Here is a 19,170-nt window from a genome sequence, read left to right as displayed (position 1 = left end):
ACTCTTTGCCGTCCGCCAGCGGACGGCAAAGATTCTTTGCCGTCAGCTGGCAGACGGCAAAGAGCTGGCAGATGGCAAAGAGCTTCTTTGCCGTCAGCCTTTTCTTTGCCGTCTGCTTATGCGTAGCTGATGGCAAAGAGCTGCTTTGCCGTCAGCTAGCAGACGGCAAAGAGCTGGCAGATGGCAAATTAGCTGATTCCAGTAGTGTGTGTACTTTACTAGTACTCCTAGCAGCACCAGGGTATTAGATACCGGTTCGGTTGCTAAGTGTTAGTAACTCGAAATAAAAGCTACGGAATAAATGAAGACTAGCTAAAGGTGAGATGACGATATGTGTTGGAAGTGTTTCCAAGGTTGATGTGATCAAGCATCGCATGCTCCCTCTACCATCGAGATTGGTGTTAAACCTAAATAATTGTTATTTGGAGTTTGCATTGAGCATAAACATGATTGGATTATGTTTATCGCAATACGGTTACTCATTTAAGGAGAATAATGGTTACTCTGTTTATTTGAATAATACCTTCAAATGGTCTTGCACCTAAAATGAATCTCGATCGTAGTGATACACATGTTCATGCCAAAAGATATAAGATAGTAATGATAGTACCACATACTTGTGGCACTGCTATTTGAGTCATATTGGGATAAAACGCATGAAGAAGCTCCATGTTGATGGATCTTTGGACTCACTCGTTTTTGAAAAGATTGAGACATGCGAACCATGTCTATTGGTATATATGCATGAAGAAACTCCATGCAGATGGATCGTTTGGACTCACTTGATTTTGAATCACTTGAGACATGCAAATCATACCACATGGGCAAGATGACTGAAAGGCCTCGTTTTCAGTAAGATGGAACAAGAGAGCAACTTGTTGGAAGTAATATATTTGATGTGTGCAGTCGAATGAGTGTTGAGGCACGCAGTGGATATCGATATGTTCTTACTTCACAGATGATTTGAGTAGATGCTGAGTGTATTTACTTGATGAAACACAAGTCTGAATTATTGAAAGGTTCAAGTAATTTCAGAGTGAAGTTGAAGATTGTCGTGACAAGAGGATAAAATGTCTGTGATATGATCATAGAGATGAGTATCTGAGTTACGAGTTTGGCACACAATTAAGACATTGTGGAAAGTGTTTCACAATCAATACCGCCTGGAACACCACAGTGTAATGGTGTGTCCGAACATCATAACTGCACCCTATTGGATATGGTGCATACCATGACGTCTCTTATCGAATTACCACTATCGTTTATGGGTTAGGCATTAGAGACAACCGCATTCACTTTAAAAGGGGCACCACGCAATTCCATTGAGACGACACCATTTAGAGAAACCTAAGTTGTCATTTCTTAAAAGTTTGGGGCTGCGATGCTTATGTGAAAAAGTTTCAGGCTGATAAGCTCGAACCCTAAGCGGATAAATGCATCTTCATAGAATACCCAAAATAGTTGGGTATACCTCCTATTTCAGATCTGGAAGCAAAAGTAATTGCTTCTAGAAACGGGTCCTTTCTCGAGGAAAAGTTTCTCTCGAAAGAATTGAGTGGGAGGATGGTGGAGACTTGATGAGGTTATTGAACCATAACTTCAACTGGTGTGTAGCAAGGCACAGGAAGTTGTTCCTGTGGCACCTACACCAATTGAAGTGGAAGCTTATGATAGTGATCATGAAACTTCGGATCAAGTCACTACCAAACCTCGTAGGACGACGAGGATGCGTACTACTTCAGAGTAATCCGTGATCCTGTCTTGGAAGTCATGTTGCTAGACAACAATGAACCTACGAGCTATGGAGAAGCGATGGTGGGCCCATATTCCGACAAATGGTTAGAAGCCATGAAATCCGAGATAGGATCCATGTATCAGAATAAAGCATGGACTTTGGTGAACTTGCCCGATGATCGGCAAGCCATTGACATAAATGGATCTTTAAGAAGAAGACGGACGTGGACAGTAATGTTACCGTCTATGAAGCTCGACTTGTGGCAAAGAGTATTTTCACAAGTTCAAGGAGTTGACTACGATGAGATTTTCTCATCCGTAGCGATGCTTAAGTCCGTCGGAATCATGTTAGCATTAGCTGCATTTATGAAATCTGGCAGATGGATGTCAAAACAAGTTTCCTTACCAGTTTTCGTAAGGAAAGGTTGTATGTGATACAATCAGAAAGGTTTTGTCGATCCTAAGGATGCTAAAAGGTATGCTAGCTCCAGCGATCCTTCCATGGACTAGAGCAAGCATCTGGGAGTCAATATATGCTTTGATGGAGTGATCAAAGTTTTTGGGTTTATACAAAGTTTGTTAGAAACTTGTATTTACAATAAAGTGAGTGGGAGCGCTACAACATTTCTGATAAGTATATGTGAATGACATATTGTTGATCCGAAATGAGGTAAAATTTCTGGAAAGCATAAAGGGTTGTTTGAAAGGAGTTTTTCATAGGAAGACCTGGATAAAGCTGCTTACATATTGAGCATCAAGATCTATAGAGATAGATCAAGATGCCTGATGATACTTTCAAAGAACGCACACCTTGACATGATTTTGAAAGAGTTCAAAATAGATCAGCAAAGGAGGAGTTCTTGGCTGTGTTACAAGGTGTGAGTATTGAGTAAGACTCAAGACCTGACCACAACAGAAGAGAGAGAAAGGACGAAGGTCGTCCCCTATGCTTTAGACGTAGGCTCTACAGTATGCTATGTTGTGTACCGCACATGAAGTGTGCCTTGCCATGAGTTAGTCAAGGGGTACGATAGTGATCCGGGAATGGATCACATGACAACGGTCGAACATATCCTTAGTATCTGGTGGACTAAGGAATTTTCTCGATTATGGAGGTGAAAAGGAGATCGTCGTAAAGGGTTACGTCGATGCGAACTTTGACACTAATCCGGATGACTCTGAGTAGTAAACCGGATTCGTATAGCGGAGCAGTTATTTGAAATGGCTCCAAGTACCGCGTGGTAGCATCCAAAAGATGACATAGATATTCGTAAAGCACACACGGATCTGAAAGGTTCAGACCCGTTGACTAATAACCTCTCTCACAAGCATAACATGATCAAACCAGAACTCATTGAGTGTTAATCACATAGTGATGTGAACTAGATTGTTGACTCTGGTAAACTCTTTGGATGTTGGTCACATGGTGATGTGACCTGTGAGTGTTAATCACATGGTGATGTGAACTAGATTATTGACTCTAGTGCAAGTGGGAGACTGTTGGAAATATGCCCTAGAGGCAATAATAAATTGGTTATTATTATATTTCCTTGTTCATGATAATCGTTTATTATCCATGCTAAAATTGTATTGATAGGAAACTCAGATACATGTGTGGATACATAGACAACACCTTGTCCCTAGTAAGCCTCTAGTTGACTAGCTCGTTGATCAATAGATGGTTACGGTTTCCTGACCATGGACATTGGATGTCGTTGATAACGAGATCACATCATTAGGAGAATGATGTGATGGACAAGACCCAATCCTAAGCCTAGCACAAGATCGTGTAGTTCGTTTGCTAAGAGCTTTTCTAATGTCAAGTATCATTTCCTTAGACCATGAGATTGTGCAACTCCTGGATACCGTAAGAATGCTTTGGGTGTACCAAATGTCACAACGTAACTGGGTGGCTATAAAGGTGCACTACAGGTATCTCTGAAAGTGTCTGTTGGGTTGGCATGAATCGAGACTGGGATTTGTCAATCCGTGTAAACGGAGAGGTATCTCTGGGCCCACTCGGTAGGACATCATCATAATGTGCACAATGTGACCAAGGAGTTGATCACGGGATGATGTGCTACGAAACGAGTAAAGAGACTTGCCGGTAACGAGATTGAACAAGGTATCGGATACCGACGATCGAATCTAGGGCAAGTAATATACCGATTGACAAAGGGAATTGTATACGGGATTGATTGAATCCTCGACATCGTGGTTCTCCGATGAGATCATCGAGGAGCATGTGGGAGCCAACATGGGTATCCAGATCCCGCTGTTGGTTATTGGCCGGAGAGGTGTCTCGGTCGTGTCTACATGTCTCCCGAACCCGTAGGGTCTACACACTTAAGGTTCGGTGACGCTAGGGTTATAGAGATATTAGTATGCGGTAAGCCGAAAGTTGTTCGGAGTCCCGGATGAGATCCCGGACGTCACAAGGAGTTTCGGAATGGTCCGGAGGTACAGATTTATATATGGGAAGTCTTATTTTGGCCGCGGAAAAGTTTCGCGCATTATCGGTATTGTACCGGGAGTGCCGAAAGGGGTCCGGGGGTCCACCAGCCCCGGGGGGCCACATGGGCTGTAGGGGTGTGCGCCTTGGCCTATATGGGCCAAGGGCACCAGCCCCAAAAGGCCCATGCGCCAAGAGATAAGGGAAAGGGAGAGTCCTAAAGGGGGAAGGCACCTCCGAGGTGCCTTGGGGAGGATGGACTCCTCCCTGGCCGCACCCTTCCTTGGAGGAAGGGCCAAGGCTGTGCCCCCCTCTCCCTTGGCCCTATATATAGTGGGGGGGAGGGCAACAATACCTAAGCCCTGGCGCCTCCCTCTCCCTCCCGTGAAACATCTCCCTCCTCCCGCAGCGCTTGGCGAAGCCCTGTTGGAATCCCGCTACTTCCACCACCACGCCGTCGTGCTGCTGGATCTCCATCAACCTCTCCTCCCCCTTGCTGGATCAAGAAGGAGGAGACATCACTGCTCCGTACGTGTGTTGAACGCGGAGGTGCCGTCCGTTCGGCGCTAGGATCATCGGTGATTTGGATCACGACGAGTACGACTCCATCAACCCCGTTCTCTTGAACGCTTCCGCTCGCGATCTACAAGGGTATGTAGATGCACTCCCCTTCCCCTCGTTGCTAGATTACTCCATAGATTGATCTTGGTGATGCATAGAAAATTTTGAATTTCTGCTACGTTCCCCAACAGTAGTGTCATCAAATGTTATTGGCCAGTAATTGTTTCCTCTCTAACTCTTTTTTGTCGTCATATGTGCCATCAACTGTTATTGGCCAGTAATTGTTTCCTATCTACCTCTTTTTTGCAAATAGGGCCATCCATTTCACCTTGTTGCTATTGCGAACTTTTGGCGAACTGCACAAATCACTTTTTTCTTGAGAGTGTCTTGTGCAGTTCCACTAAAATATCACACGGGTAACATCTCTACATTTCAGTGGGACTGCACAAAGGGTGATTGGTTTTGCTATCGTTCTCATCCAACTTAGAGACTAATCTTCCCCAACAAGTAGTTAGTCCTATGAAAGATTGCAAAGGTGACCGGCTTCTATTTGTGTGTATATGTTTGATCAACTAGTGCCACTATTATTGTAATCATACTTATTCAATATCTTTGCAAACAGGGATGATCAGCTCAATTTTAGTGGACGTGCACAAGATGATCGGATTGTCATGTCGTCCACAAATCTCTTTACTGGCTACAGTGCTGCGTGAAACTAGCTGCCAAACATTAGCATCCATGTTACTACTTTCATTTATATTTGATGGAATGTTGTAACGAGACAACCTTGGAGGCAAGAGGACACATGAAACCGAGGTTGAAACCTTTTTTGTGTGAACCAAAGTTGAAACCTTCATTATCCATACAATCCAGTAACATTACAGTACAATTTCATTATGTGTACATATAAACAAATCATGAAAGGTTGATAGCAATGCCAGAAACCATTCAACTATGTTTCACCGACATGTGGGACATCCAGCATCCGAGTCCACCTGCCATGCACCAATATTGAGTGCACAGCAGCAGGTGAGATTCACCCCGGTCGTAGCGCCGCAGTAATAATGACTAGTGATTAGTCAAATCACAGAGCCCCCACCTTTGCTATAGTACGTTGCTCGGACGAAGCAACCATCATTTCACTCTTCGTTGAATCCGCCCGTACTCCAATTTTCCCAGAGTAAGTTGCTTGGAGCAACCATCACTTCACCTTTCCCATAGTAAGCACCTCATTTTTTATTCTAGAAACTACCACACGCAAATATTGGACAGTAGCGGCACATCATCAAGTGTAGTACTAGTATTGATTTATGAGACTCAATTCAAAAATCGAAACCAACCAATGAACTACTAGATTGTGAGCGTTTACTAGTAGTACCCCACGTAGTATTATCGCAGCGCATGCATGCCTGAGGAGTACAATGACCAAGAACGTTTAGATGCATTGGTTATTTTTCTCTTAATCATTGCAAGCAACAATTTAATGCGCTTTGAAATCTAAACATGTGAATGTGACCAATAAAGCTGAGATTAACAAAATGGTAGTCCCTTCGCTTGGTTAATAGCCAGCTGCTCGCTATAACGTGTACTCCATCCATCAATATAGATAGGGCCTAATGTGTTCTCCGAGATTGTCTTTGATTATTGATAAGTGTCGGGGATATACCCCGCGGTATGACCCGGCCGGAGTTATAACCCGGCTGGTACTTGGTAAACCGGCAGGAGTTAAGTCAGATGATAACCCGGCAGGAGTTAAGTCAGATGATAACCCGGCAGGAGTTAAGTCAGATGGTAACCCGGCAGGAGTTAAGTCAGATGATAACTCAGCATACCATCATAAACCGGCAGACCATCATAAACCGACACCAGTCATAACCCGGCAGACAGTGATAACTGGGTTGCCAGGAGTTATGAAACCCGAGACGTTATGAAGCCCGAGATGTTATGAAGCCCAAGATGTTAAGAAGCCCATGAAGAGAAGTCAGAATAGTTAAGTCTTAAGTCTGAGTTGGAGTCTACATGTAACCCGCCCCTTCAACTTATATAAGGAGGGGCAGCGCTCCCCAAAAAGGGACAGGCAACAAGAAACAATCTCTAGGGCTAGACATAACTAGGAGAGCCAGTTTACGGCGACTCCCTCGTGATGATAATAAGACCTAGCCTCAAACAGCATGTAGGGTTGTTACCGGATGATGTTTCCCGGGGCCCGGAGCTGTCTAAATCCTTGTCTTGTGTTGCGTCCCTCGATTCTGCTCAACCCCTCTCAAGCTACCACATAGATGCGTTGGCCTCACGACTAAGTCCTCCAACTAGGACATCTGTCGTGACAATTCCACGACAATAAGCTTAATAGTGTATGAGATGTATAATATGAAAATTATATAATTGAAAGTTCCTTTCAGGTATGATTTTGACAGTATGCTTTGTGTAAGTTGCATGTTACACATATTGTTCTAGCACGTGGCCAAAGTTAGCCTTGAAAAATGGACTAGGCCCGATATACACTACAAAAAAATACACTTCCGTGATCATACGTGTTTGTCACAGTAGGTCGCGTTTTTTTTCATGCATGTACATCCATGACAAATTTATGACAGAATCAAGATAGTCATACCTGTGCTGTCGTAGAAGTGTTCCATGACATTACCAAAATTATCATCACGGAAGTGTCCACTTCCATGACGATAAATGGCGCGTCACAGAAGTGCTTTCGTCATGGGTGACCGACACGTGGCATCCACCGTAATGGAACACCGTTAAGCTATCGGGTCGGGTTTTGGATCCGATAACCCGTTAACAGCCCTGACCAATGGGGATTTTCCCCGTGTAAAATCATCATTGGCTGGAGGAGACACGTGTAAGGTCCGCGTTGGCACAGGTGTCACTCATCCAATGGGCGAGACGCGCCTATGATATGTTGACACGTGGACCGGCCCATCAAGTTTAAATGGGCCGGCCCAACTGAAGGCCCACAAGATGTTGCGGACCATAATGGGCCGGCCCAGCTAAAGGCCCACGAGATTTTGCAGACTATAATGGGCTGGCCCAGCTAAAGGCCCACAAGTTTTTGCAGGCCATAATGGGCCGGCCCAGGTAAAGGCCCACAAGATTCTTGCGGATCATAATGGGCCGGCCCAGCTAAAGGCCCACGAGATTTCGCCGACATTAATGGGCCGGCCCAGCCTAGGCCCATAAGATTTTGAGGACCCTAGTAGGCCGACCCATTAACTGGCTGCCATGTTTTGGGCCAAATGTCGGCCCATATTTGATCCGGTCCATTAATGGCCTACCATGCTCCGGGCGTAATAGTGGCCCATATGAGATCCGGCCCGTTAAAAGCCTACCACGTTCTAGGCCAAATTACGGCCCAGATCAGGTTCGGCCCTTTAAGAGGCTTTGGGCTCAATTATGGCACATATCAGATTCGGCCCGTCAACTGGACACTATGCTTTTCGGCCCACTTGCTAAAGGCCCACTTAGTAATTCGGTCTGATATTAGTTTTGGCCTGTTAAGGGCCCGTTTAACATTTCGGCCCTATATTAATTTCGGCCTTTTAAAATCCCGTCATATAGTTGGGCCTAACTACAGCCCGGTTTGCATCCGGCCTGCTCGCAGCCGATATCTGATTGGGCCAAACAAGGACCGAGACTATTTTGTCCTGTTAAAAGCCCGTGATTTGATTCGCACAATCATGGGCCGGGGTTCATTTCGGGCTGCTGCCGGTCCGTGAGCTGTTCGGCACGTTTCAGGCCCAACCTACGTCGTGATTGCATGACGGCCCGATTATGTACCGTAATTTTACGGTTTGGCTGGTTTACTGCGAAGACAGGATATATATACAGTAAAATAACTGCAACATCGTGAATAAGAAAAAACCTAGACTATACAATAAAGAAATTACGGCATATTACATCCACTGGGCATCAAAGTTCCCCATTATGATAATAAAGCACAAGCAGACAGCAGATTACATACACTAGGCATCAAAGATCGCCTCCAGTGCAAATAAACACGCCGAAAAAATAATATACAAAACCGACAGCACTTCAATAGAGTTCAAGAAAGGTTAGCCCTGCTGGGGAGCTGTAGCGCAAGCAGCTGAGCAAGATGATGAGACTGCGCTTGTTCAACACTTATATCTTCCTCACTCTGAAAGATAAACAAGCAGACAGATGACAGGTTTTGCACATAAAAGTATCAGTGCTGACAATTCATCACATTTCTTACTGACGAATAAAGTGATACAGTTTAAAACTACATTAACACAATATGGTATTGTTCAGGTCAAGACATGGCAGGAAATGACATTGTGAAGGAGTTGGCAGCTTCACGACACCACTGGATTACAGATCAAGAACTCATAAGTATCCATGGTTAGTGTGCTGTCAATTTATACCATTTCAGATTGGCAAATAAAGAGACGGTTTAAATAATAGTAGAATGATATGACATTGTTCATAGTTAAGACATTGCAGAATGACATTGTGCTGTAGTGGGTAGGTTCACCACACCACTGGATTACGGATGAAGAACAGAAGCATACATGCAGTGCAAAAGAAGATCACTTGCTCTGTATAATTTAATTTACATGGTATGAAGAAGGAACTTGGTTGTACAACCGAAAACTTAAATTGAGAAAGGACAAACTTTTGTTTATGAACTACATAATAAACTTTAAACAAGCAATTTGATGCAAACACCAAAACTAAATAGCTGTTGTAGTCATGCCTAACCAAATATATACAACAAAGTTTGAAGGCTTGAGATGGACAAACTTGCATTATTGGTGAAGACAGGCTCTATAAAGCCCTTGCCCATGCTGATGGGGGGGGCAATTCAAGAAGTTTACCACAGAATCTTCTTCAAAAGCATTGCCTTTATTCTACATTTTGTTAAGAGTAAATATAGATGTGATAATATACGAAAAAATGGAGAATATTTGAGATAAGATGAAGAGTGATGCTACATAACCATGTATCTATAAATGTAAGTGCAGCGATACAGGCAAAAGGTACAGCCAAGACCAATGCACAGCTAAACTTCTTCACCAACCTTATGGTAAGAGTAAATGTAGATCTGATGTGTAGAAAATGGAGGGCAAAGGAAACTAAGTTAAAGAGTGATGGTACATGAACAACTACCTGTCATTATAAGTACACAGATAAAGGACAGCATGTACTTACAAGAACAATGCAGAGCTAAAAAAACATTGGCATTGGATATATTCTACACTAATGTAACCATTCATACATATCAAATAATTTGAAGCGAACAATTGATAAGCAAGCTATCATGCATACTGCTGTCACATAATGAACCAGGTATGTATGCAAGTACAGTGATACAGGACAACATGTACTAACAAGAGCAAAGCAGCGGGCACCATATTTGCGATATCCTGTCGTTCTTGTCAAACCGGAATTCTTCTTCGAGCAGATTTCCTGCAAAAAAGATCCGTAAGGCACATGCGGAAAAGTAGAAGTTCAAATTGTCATGTGATTTCATAGACAGTACCTCATCCTGGGAACGAAACCAGTGCATAACAAGGTTTTTCCATTCAATGTCTTCTAAATTTAGCACAGGAGACTTCACCGGAAATTTGTTTATAGACTTGCCATCAAAGTGTGATTTCCTTAGGTAACACCGATACTGCTGCAATGCTTCCTTGAAAAGCACACGCAAGCTTTGCTCGTCATGACTATCCAGATTGACCCTCGCCTAGTTACAACAATGTAATGTAAATCATTGATGTGTTCAATCAACAGAAAACAGGAAAATAATAACCATGAATAATTGCACTTATACGTAAGTTGGACAAGAAGATGTGAAAATGGTGTTTGTCTTCACAATAATCTTCCCATGATGGGAATATATGCACGTAGTCCCTAACAACATTGAAAGCATTGTCTTTTAAACTGGGAATAAATGGAATGGGGTTCCAATCTGCAGGAATTGGCCGTCTCTGCAGTTGGGATAGGTCTTCGGCCGGTGGACTTGCTGTACTTTTTGCTGGAGTGGGATTTTTCTGTGGTACAGCTGGTGCTATGGCAAATGAAATCGGTATACCTTTTGCTGGAGTGCAGGTCCTGTGTGGTGGGGCTAGTGGTGTGGCCAGTAAAGTATGGGTACAGTCTGCTAGAGTCGGTCCTACGTTTTGTGTCACTGGTTGTACAGCCAATATAAGTGGGGTGATGTCTGATTTCTCCGGCACCACCACGTTTTTAAGGACTTTGCTGGTGCTCCTTCAGGTTCGGCAATCACCCTCTTCCTTTTTGATGTCTGACGCACAAGAACATCATTTGAGTGGGAAAACATGGTATGATGACAGATGGAATATGTATTGATAATGGATGGGCATGGCATCTCGACATATATGATGAGTAAACTAAGCAAATGGCGGTGCAACAAAGTAGAAGAAATGCAAGACAACATATGCAAGATACTCGCAATCAATAAAACATTGCCAAATTAGAATAGGCACCTTGATGGGTGAACAGGACAGGCCATCTGCCTTTGACTCCTCGTGGTTAGAATAGTCATTAGGATCATATTCTGTACAAGAATCAACAGGTGGGGAGCGTATGAGTTTCATTGCATCCAGAATGGCACTCAATGCCTTGGTGCCAATTTTGTAAGTCATTGTAGTGTTTAGCTTCAAGAGTGGACTGCTGCTAGTGCGACACAAAGCAGCTACACAGATCATAGTGTAGATATAACGGGAAAACCTTAAGCATCAGAGTAAAATCAGCAAAGTGGAACTTGCTGGAATATATGTGCTAGTATTATCGGTACGGCTAGAAAGGCTTCGGATACCAGCTCTCTCCAAGTGAAGGTGCGGTACTGTTAATATCAGTGTAACTCTCAAAGGCGACACAGCTCCCCGCATTTCCTTGCTATTCTTATAGGATTCAAGTGGGCAGGCCACTACAAATCCTATTCCTATGTTTACAAGATCCTACGAATCAATGAGGCTCAAAGTGTCCATCACAGCCGACCGTATAGACCTCTACACTGCAAATGTCCCTGCTCATCTTCAGTACAAGGAACATACTGTACTACTACCATACTCCCTCCGTTTCAAAATATAAGTCTTGGTAGAGATTTCCACTATGGATCACATAAACATGTATCCAGATACATTTTAGAGTGTAGATTCACTCATTTTGCTCCATATGTAGTCCATGGTGGAATCTATACAAAGACTTGTATTTAGTAACGGAGAGAGTACATATTAAAGAAGAACGGAAGAGTAACATGGTAAAGAAGAGCAAGCAGATTTTGGATAATAAAATGTTGGTTGCGCAGTGCCCACACATGATGAACCAGAGCGCATTAAGAATGCAACTCCCAACTGTCTCTCGACCATTTCAGGCGGTTGGATGAAAATCCTACATCTCCTAACCCTTCTTCTTCCTCGTCTCTGATTCTTCCCATACAGAACACCGCACAGGCCGCCGGCCGGACCACCGGCCCCCACCGCCTGTGTTCCTCCGCCACCCCCACCCCCCACCCCCGCCCCAACCCCCACCCGCGTCGAGTTTTCTTCGTTCGGCGAGGCCCCACAACCACCCGAGCCCCTTCGATCTCACCGGCGAACTCCGGCGAGCTCTGAAAAATCGACTGACCCAATTTTGAAATTTAGTCTACTGTGATTTAACTAGTGTGGAATATAAAAGGGGAAAACCATAAGCACTGGGCGTATAGTGTTGAGGGTGCCATGGCGGGTCTGAAGGTGCAAACCGGACAAAGGCAACTTCGCAACCAAGACAAGAAATCAGAGTAAAGAAGTGGCGATCTATTTTCTTGCTGCGATAAATAAGTTGAGCAGATACGAATGAGTACCGCCTCTGGTGCCGCGCCGTGTACGCATCTGCTGAGAATTTGATGGTGCTGCGGTAGCGATGGCTGTCGGCGGCATGGAAGCAGATCTAGGAGGGTAGACGGTGGCGGTGGGGCGCGGTGGACGAGACAGTCGTAGGAGCGGCACCGGCAAGGTGGACGACGGCGGGGATGAAGCGAGAGGACGGGATGCAAGGATCCCGGTCCGAAGCCGTGGATGAGAGAGGTCGATCGCTTGTAATGGACGGCGGCGTCGGGGTATCAGCTCCGGCATGGTGGAGGAGGACGGTGGTGGATGGGGTGGCGGACGGCGGCGGACGGAGGTGGGTGGCGTGGAGAGGGTGTTTTGGCGCCCACGGAGTACGAATGGGGAAAAGGGAGGTAGAGAGGAAGCGGGGAACCATGTATTCAGGGCGCGCTTGTCTCAAATGCGAGGAAATTTACAAACTTAGCCCCCATTTCAAATTTCTACTACATCACAGCAACATTAGTCGGTTGGGGATAGGACGGTAATCTCGCATACACCGAATATTTGCCGACGAGAGTTTGTTTTTGGCGCCCACCGTGTATGAATATGAATCGGGGAGGGAGTCGATTTCGGCCGAGGACACACTTTGTTTTGGCACCCACCATGTATGAATCCGGGTGAGAGGCGGTTACGTCACGTTTGGGTGAAATTACAAACCTACCCCTATCGAAACCTATAGAAATCCAGCAGTTAGGCTTTGCGTGGCAGGGATAGGCAGTAGTGATTTCCATCTCGCAGATTTTGGTTTCGGGCGGTTACTGCGACTTTCCCTGCTTCGTTCAAATTTTGCAGAGTGCACATTTACCGTGCCAACTCAATTCGAATCCCGTTTGTATTCTATTTTTTTCGGGCGGGATCCATTTTCAATTGGAATTACATTCTATATACATCATTTTTTTATATATACTTTCAAAAGCACAACAAAGAATTCTGCTCCTTTATATGTATAATATGATTTACAAATACAATGATCTCGAAATCTTAAGGTTGAATTCGAAAATTTTAACCAAATTATGTTCTACTAAAATGTATGGATCAGTAATATCTACATATTAAATAACATAGATGTGCGTGAATTCATATGAGTATGCATGTTTGATAGATCAATTTTGGTTCGAGTATGGATTACATGTATCATCATCTCGAATTCAAATATTTGAATCCCTTTTTTGTTCACTCCTTTCACGCCCATATCTCTCGCATGCATGCTCCTTCAGGTAGCTATCACTCTCTTTTCTCCAGCTCACCCGCACGCTCACTTCATGTTTCTCCTATCCTCGCAAACATGGTCTCTCGACGTCTCCCTTGAGAAGTGTCACACTCTCCCTATCATTATACATTACACGGTTTTCATTATCTCTCACGTCTCTACTGTTCTCTGGTATCACTCGGTACCTAAGCTTTCTTTTTCACCGCCACACACACAGTCTCCACTCGTCTTTCACTTTGTCTTTCTCTCTATGGGATTCTCTCACACACCCTATATGTCTCTACATATGACATTCCACTAAAATTACTCTCTCTCTCTCTCTCTCTCTCCTGTAGACACAACATTTGTTGCGGTCTCCTTTTCGTCTCCATCCCAGACTGACATTATTCATTTGTTTACCGATCAGACAACCCCGACTACCGTCTCCTCTCTCTCACTCACAGACACACACACAACTCCTGCTTCCACTCCCCTTCCCGACTACCGTCTCTCTCTCACACACACAAAACTCTTGCTTTCGCACCCCGACTCGTCTTTCTCTCACAAACATTTATCGACTAGCTAGCCTCTAGATAGGTTTATACACCCGCACACTTGTGCTTCCACCATCGCATACATGTCTCTCTCCCGCTCCTTGTATCTATGTTGATTTTTCTTCCCTTCTTGAGACACGCCCTCTCGATCGTGCACACACACACTATCGCCTCATTTTAAGCTGATACCTATCGCACACACACTCCTTGTGTCTTTGTCACACATGCACTCCGTCCTCCTCCACTCTCCCTCTCTCTCACACACACATGGGCTTTTTGCAACAACTAGCAAGATGCCCATCCGTTGCACGGAACATCAAGATGCATTTGTATGAGTAGTTTATCTTGTGGGGGAAAAGGATGAACGAGGGAAGGCCTTATTTGCAAATGTGGAGAGGGGTGTGGGTATCTTTTTGCAAAATTGCCATAGTTTCCTTCCTATCCGTCAGATATAGATCGGACGGCCTATATTGCAGGATGGCAGGCACACGATCATCATCGACAATGCTTTTTATAAGAGTAGGGATAAAAATAGAGTTGGTGATGATGGTGGGCCTGCCATCCTGCAATGTAGGTCATCCGATTTATATCTGACGGATAGGAAGGAAAATATGGCAATTTACCCGCACTCTTCACCACATTTGCAGATAAGGCCTTCCCTCCTTCATCCTTTTCTACCACAAAATCTTGATGTTCCGTGCAACGCACGGGCATCTTGCTAGTAAGAGTAGAAATTAGACATATGCCACTTCTCGAATCTTGAAACCAACAACATTCCTCCCTTATCTCATCAAAACCGCCAAAGGAATATATTTTGAGTGAAACATAACATATTTTTAGTGATATACGTATTTCAAAACTAGACTTTTTTTCTATCAAATCAGTGAATATGTATTAATCTACTTTGATCGTGTGGCAACGCATTGGCACATTGCTAGTAGTTATTATAATTTTTTGGACACCAGACAAACGGCGGAGTACATATACGAAGAGAAGAGGCGCACGCACGCAGTCGGCTCTCGCTGTCTGCACACATGAGTGTTACATAAAGGCGACGTTAACAAATAAACCCTAAAACCCTAGGTGCACGATTGCTGCATTCACGGGTACCGGGTACGTGGTGGAGCACCTTTGTAGGAATAGTCAGCTCGCGTGATAATTTGATCCGTTGGAGTTGATGGTCGGGACCACAGGTGAACGACTTGGAGCGCGGTGGCTCGCCAGTTGCCATAGATCGAGTAGCCACGTTTAAAATATCGTTTTTTAGCGGGGTTAAGAGTTCCGATTTTCAATGGCGCGTTATAAGTAGTAAGTAGTTTTTAGAACGATTGGTATGGAGCGAAAATGGAATTCATAGTACTACGTACCTCCTTGGCGTATGGTTGTATGGTTTTTTTTGCGATGGAGGTTGTATGGGTTTATGTTGCGAGATGTTGAACCTGGTAGTTCTAGGGCAAATACTATGGTTTAGATTTAGATGCTGGTTTTCAGTAATGAAAATCGGAAGGGGAAACCCTTCTTTGATTAAAAAAAACTAGTACCTCCATTCTGGTTTTACTAGGCCCCATCGTACTTTGGGTCAAAGTTTGTCCACAAATTTTACTTGTAAAATGTGAATGGAAAACGAGATTTTGTTATACCCAAACAAAAAAGGACTGGAGGGAGTGATTGCTCTAACACGGACGCGACCTCTCATAGCGCAGGCATTGAACCAGCGCGCCGGCCAAGAGGGCCGCACTCGCTGCAGGCCCGGCTGAGCACGCCTCCTCGCCGCGTGCAACCAGCTTAAGACTGCCCCGCCTGCCTTCATTGAATCCGCGCGTGTGCCGGCAACACGTCCTTCCGCGAGCCGGCAGGCATTTTAGAACACAAAAAATGACTAAAATATAATTAATTTACGCATGGTCTTGACTTGTTGTGCTCGCACTGGTAGGAGGAACTAGTAGAGGATTTTCTTTATTTACACACATTTTTTGGCTTTGAAGTGAATCATGGTTGTGGACATTATGTGTGAATGTGCAGATATCTGTGAACATGAGTTTGATGTGGAAGTTGAACTTGGAATGTCGGGCTTGCGCGTGAACTATACCATGTCCAATGCTTGGTCTGTTATTGTTTGGAAAGTAATTGATGTTATTACATGACCCCAAAAAAACCTTTTGTGCCACATCAGTAGATGCACGGACATCACAACAGGCATGCTGACTGGATAAACATTTGAACCTAGCTATTATGAAGGAAATTTTGTATTGACAACAGTTTTAGATAGCAGGAGACGCCTAGCCTACTCTGCCTCTGCTAGCTTATTTCTGGCTTCTTCCATCTCTTCTTTGGCTTGGGTGAAGAGAGCATCTGATTGCTCTTTTCGCTTCTTCAGGAACTCAGCTACATTCCGAAAACCTGCTGCATGCTTTCTTTCAGCCTTTACTAATGCCACGAGGACACGAACAGCAGACGACTCCACCTGGCTTGTGTGTAATCCAGCATCACCTGGGAATTTGCACCTTGTGTCTAATCCAGCATCATTAGGGAACTGGCACCTTGTGTGTAATCCAGCCTCATTTTGGAAACATGATCTCGAGGTTGACCATACTTCCCTCCTCGCAGGAACTGCATCCTGACATGAAGTTACTTCTTTTTTAGATCAATACTCAGAGCAACCTAGATCCATTTAGTAGAAGCCAGATAAACAAAACTCGGAGAAGTGAATTCAAAAGGAAAAAATAATAATAAAAACAGACTACAAGGTGAGAACACCCACTTCCTACATCAAGCTAAAAATGAAAGCATTAGGACGATTAAGACTCTTCTTATTACACATCGAAGAACACCACGCTTAAGAGAAACAGAGACTACAACATATACACATCGAAGAACACGAGGCTACACGAAAGTAATTGAAAGGGTGTTACTTACCAAAGCTCATTTTAGAGGTTCGGTGCAGCTCCTCTTTAACTTGCCACGCTCCTTGAAGATGTCCCGAATATCCCGTGTTTGGTCTTCATTGCTCCTCTGCATGTTCGCACTCGTGGTTTTAAAATCTCAACATGGCAAGAAAAATATACTACTAGTAATACTCGCGCATCTTGTGGGCAACATTAAAGCACTCATCTGCCATGTTAGAGCATCTCCAACAGAATCGCAATGCGCGGCGCTTTAAAAAAGCGTTTACAGTGCTGAGATCGAGAAGTAGATACTAGAGAGTAGAGGATATTTCTCAGCATAGATAGATAAAAAAAGATAATTCAACTACTCCTCATTGTCCGACTCCTCCTCGGTGATGTCCTCCTCCGACGTCTGACTGTAGGCGTGAAGATACCGATCGTCGTCGTATTCCCAGGGCGACGCTGCTCCTAGCCTCATGTTGAATTGAGCATCCGCTTTTCGCCTACGCTTGTCCTCGCGATAGGCGGCTCGCTCCGCCCTCCTCTTATCCCTCTCCGCCCTCCTTTGCGCGTAGAACTCGCGCTCTTTGATGATGTCCTATGGGAAGTGTTGGCGCCACAGCGCCATTGCTTCCTCGTCCATCTCGGCGATGCCGAGACGGTGCTCCCACCTCCGGTTGTCGCGACGATCCTCGTCGGTGCTAAGCCGCGGTAGAGGCGCGAGCTCCTGCGCCCGCTCCCGCGTCGGCACGTTGGGGAAGTTCAATGTTCTATGAGGCCACCGGAGGCGCCACACCGCCGCGTCGTACGCGCGGGCGGCCTCGTTGGCGGTGTCAAAATTGCCGAGGCCGAGGCGCATCCCGCGAAACCGGATCTCGGCGGAGAAGCCGCCGGAGGGGCGCGCGCGAACGCTGCGGTATCTCCAAGTTTCCCGGCGACGCGGCGGCATGGTGGCGCGGCGGCGGCGAGGCGAAAAAGAGCGGGGAGAGAGCGGTGGCGAGGCACAGAGCGGGGAGAGAGCGGTGGCAAGGCACAGAGTGGTGGGAGGGCGTTGGATTTTATAAAGCGCGCCGGACGCCGCGCGCCAAAACTAGCGCACGCCCGGCCGCTTTTTCCCGCGCGCGCGCGATCCTTTCCCGACGTCTCTGCTATCTCTACTCTCTTCTCTACTGTTATATTTATTTTATATTTAATATTTAATATTTTTCTCTACTTCCTTTACTGTCTACTTTTTTCTCTATACTTTTTTTTTCTTGCAATATAGGCCGTCCGATTTATATCAGACAGATAGGAAGGAAACAAATGCGAATTTTGCAAAAAGATACCCATACCCCTCTCCAGATTTGCAAATAAGGCCTTCCCTCGTTCATCGTTTTCTCCCACAAGATAAACTACTCATACAAATGCATCTTGATGCGTGCAACGCATGGGCATCTTGCTAGTTCTAAAAACCTTTCCATCATTTGCCACACTACTGGTTGCAGATGAAAAACCTACTCAAGCACAGCGCGATACAGGAGCGACGCACAATTACAAGCTGATATTCTGTTGGACAACGGAGGCTATAACCAATTACATTTACGGGAACAATAGCACCCAGGAAATTTGACGGGTAGGTATGAGCAAAATTGGAACTGCACATGTACTGCTAAGTGATTCAATACACACATTACCAATCGAGGAGGAGAAGGATGGTCGCGGCGGCCTCTGCGAGTCATGGTTGGCAACGGGAGTCAGTTCATTGTCCACGACGGTGGTACTTCTGCGCTTGGCGTCGGCTTCCGGAAAGCAGATCCGAGACCGTGGAAGACAATGTCGGGGAAGAGGCTCCGTGTACGACGACGACGGTGGACCGGCTCCAGTGCGGCGTACGAGGTCGTCGATGAGGCAGATGCGCTGCGGTGGACGAGTGCGCCGATGTAAAGAG

General features: G+C 45.1%; 1 pseudogene; it reads right to left on the bottom strand.

Annotated features, from left to right (window-relative positions):
• Positions 1-18,192, bottom strand: part of LOC141025661 (uncharacterized) — a 43,804-nt pseudogene extending 25,612 nt beyond the window's left edge.
• Between the last annotated feature and the right edge of the window lie 978 nt (positions 18,193-19,170).

Source organism: Aegilops tauschii, chromosome 6, assembly GCF_002575655.3.
Source record: "Aegilops tauschii subsp. strangulata cultivar AL8/78 chromosome 6, Aet v6.0, whole genome shotgun sequence".
NCBI classification, from domain to species: Eukaryota; Viridiplantae; Streptophyta; class Magnoliopsida; order Poales; family Poaceae; genus Aegilops; species Aegilops tauschii.
This window is presented reverse-complemented; position numbering and strand designations above follow the sequence as displayed.